The sequence below is a fragment of the Aplidium turbinatum genome, chromosome 7 (assembly GCF_918807975.1).
Source record: "Aplidium turbinatum chromosome 7, kaAplTurb1.1, whole genome shotgun sequence".
Classification (NCBI taxonomy): domain Eukaryota; kingdom Metazoa; phylum Chordata; class Ascidiacea; order Aplousobranchia; family Polyclinidae; genus Aplidium; species Aplidium turbinatum.
This window is the reverse complement of record NC_137478.1, coordinates 26,490,837-26,493,558: the sequence shown is the minus strand read 5'-3', so window position 1 is coordinate 26,493,558 and position 2,722 is coordinate 26,490,837.

Below are 2,722 nucleotides of genomic sequence, written 5' to 3'. Positions count from 1 at the left end.
TTGACCGAGATACCAAGTTGGAAGGATGTAGAGCCTTGCCTGGAATATCTGATTTGTAAAGGGGTTGATGTGGACGATGCAAAGTGCTTTGACCAAATCTGTAACTTGAAGCAGTTTGTGGAAAGTTACCTACAGGACGAAGAATTTATTAAATTGCCAACGCAGAAGAAATGGTGCAAATATTTCGATCAGTCTACGAACATCACATGCCACTCAGAAATTTTAAGGATTGTAGCCTACAGTTTTTCTTTGCTGTTACATCCCACAATGCCAATGTAGAGAGACTCTTTTCACTGATGCAAAGTCAGTGAACTAAAAAAAGAAACAAGTTGAGCGTTGCGACTATGAAAGGCATATTAACTCTTCAATATAATTTCAAAGATATGTGCGGTAGTGAATTTTTCTCATTTTTGAAATCACACAAGGCCCTATTGAAGAGAATTAGATCTTCAGAAAAATATGCATGGTCAGAAGAGTAAATTTGTAGTGACTTGACTTACAAGCGTGTCTTTAATTTGTTTTAAGCATGTAATTGCTGTTCTTCCTTTTTCGGCACAACCTAATTCTCATTATTATTTTTCACTCTGAAGTTGAGATTTTTTTCAGTGACGGTCCATAGCTATATTTAGAGAGTGCTTACCCTGCCTGCTGGTGTGAGATTCTGCTCGTGACAGAAGACAATACTTTTCATTTCGGTAGCTGGCGCTTTAGCATGAGTATCGTACAACGTTTGCAGCTTTAGCATTTCGGTAGCGCATATATATGGTCTCATGAAAATAGTCATGCACTGTCCGGAATTTTGCTTTTTCAAATATGGTAACCCTAGGTTAGGGTTAAGGTTAGGGTTGGAGTTAGGTTAGGATTAGGGTTAGGGTTAGTTAACCCTAAAATGAATCGTTCTGTCGACCAAATGTCTGTCGACCAAATGTCCTGTCGACCAAATGTCTGTCGACCAAACGTCCTGTCGACCAAATGTCTGTCGACCAAATGTCCTGTCGACCAAATGTCTTGTCGACCAAATGTCTGTCGACCAAACGTCCTGTCGACCAAATGTCTGTCGACCAAATGACTGTCGACCAAATGTCTTTCGACCAATTGACCGGGTACCGATTAGGTACTTGGTATGTATTGTAATTCGGTTTTTAACTTCTTAAACAAACACGTTTTTGGAGTTGGATTAACTTGCTAATGAATGGCCTCAACAAACACAGCACGTTTTTACCGCTTTGCAGGCCCACATAGCACTAGCATGCTTGAACTTGTTAAGGGTTGGTTAATAACATTTCAGGCAGTAAACGTTTTTCATAAACATTTTTAAAAACTTCCTAAAAATATAAAATATCAGTTAAACATTGATGTACGCGCATACAAAAATATGGACGCCGTCAGCGTAAACGCAAACGTTCGAAAAACCATACGCCGTATACGTGAACGTAACTTGTAAAAAAGTTGGCGACGTCAGCAGATACATTAGCGTAAACTCATTTTGTTGGCTGGGTGCCCAACATTCACACGGTATAAACTAATCGAAACAAACAAGTTTTATTTTGAATTTCCACGAAGAAACACAAGCATCTGAAAGTGTTCTTCTGACATTTTGCTGCGTTTTGGTTTCAATATGTCTTTGCCCATTGAAAACATTCTTTCAACTTATTCAAAATTTAAAAAGTTTGAAAAATGCTCCGAAAAATGTAGAGGGGGCCTTCAAAAGTCGGGGTGCCCGGGTTACCAGCACCTTCTGCCCCCTTATTCCCTCCGTGAATCCGGGCCTGGGCCAGATAAAGTGGTTGTCTACGAATATGATCACCGTTTGCCAAGTTGCCAAATGTGGCTGGTTCTAATCAAAGCGTTCCGATTGCAAACTAGATTGAACCCTACCCCTGCGATGGCAAACTAGATTGAACCCTACCCCTGCGATGGCAAAGTAGATTGAACCCTACCCCTGCGATGGCAAACTAGATTGAACCCTACCCCTGCGATGGCAAAGTAGATTGAACCCTACTCCTGCGATGGCAAACTAGATTGGACCCTACCACTGCGATGGCAAACTAGATTGAACCCTACCCCTGCGATGGCAAACTAGATTGAACCCCACTCCTGCGATGGCAAAGTAGATTAATACAAAAAGCAAGAAACTAGGGCTATTTTTTTCTGTGTAGGTATTGTAACCTACAAAAATTACATTAAGCCTGTGTGACTCACGAAGTAAACTTTTGTCATTCAGACCTTTTTTTTTGCTGATAGTATAGCCTACTGTCGTCTAAACATTTTCGATCAATCCGCCCCGATAGCTCAGTTGGTTAGCGCGTGACTTCTGGAACGAAGAAGCTTCAAGATCAAGCTGCGCTGGTTCGACTCTCGGGGTGTGCGCTTGAGCAACGCACGTTAAGGACTGCTCTCCATTCAGCGGCATCCAATGGATGGAATAATTCCCGGGCAACAAGACCGGGCTTGCGTCAGTGATTCAAAGCCTCTACAAGTATGCGAAACTGCTAGGATTAAGCTCTGCAAGAAGCTTTCCCAGTCCGAGGATAAAGATTCAATCAATCAATCAATTATAATCAAAACTTCTCCAAAATTCATGAAAAAAATGTATTACCTGAACATTATTAGGCTAATGTACAAAAACATTTGGCCTAATCATTTGAAAATTGGATTGAAATTTTTCACTGATTGCCCTATACGACTTGCCCACACAAAGATCAACGAGTAGGCCTACATG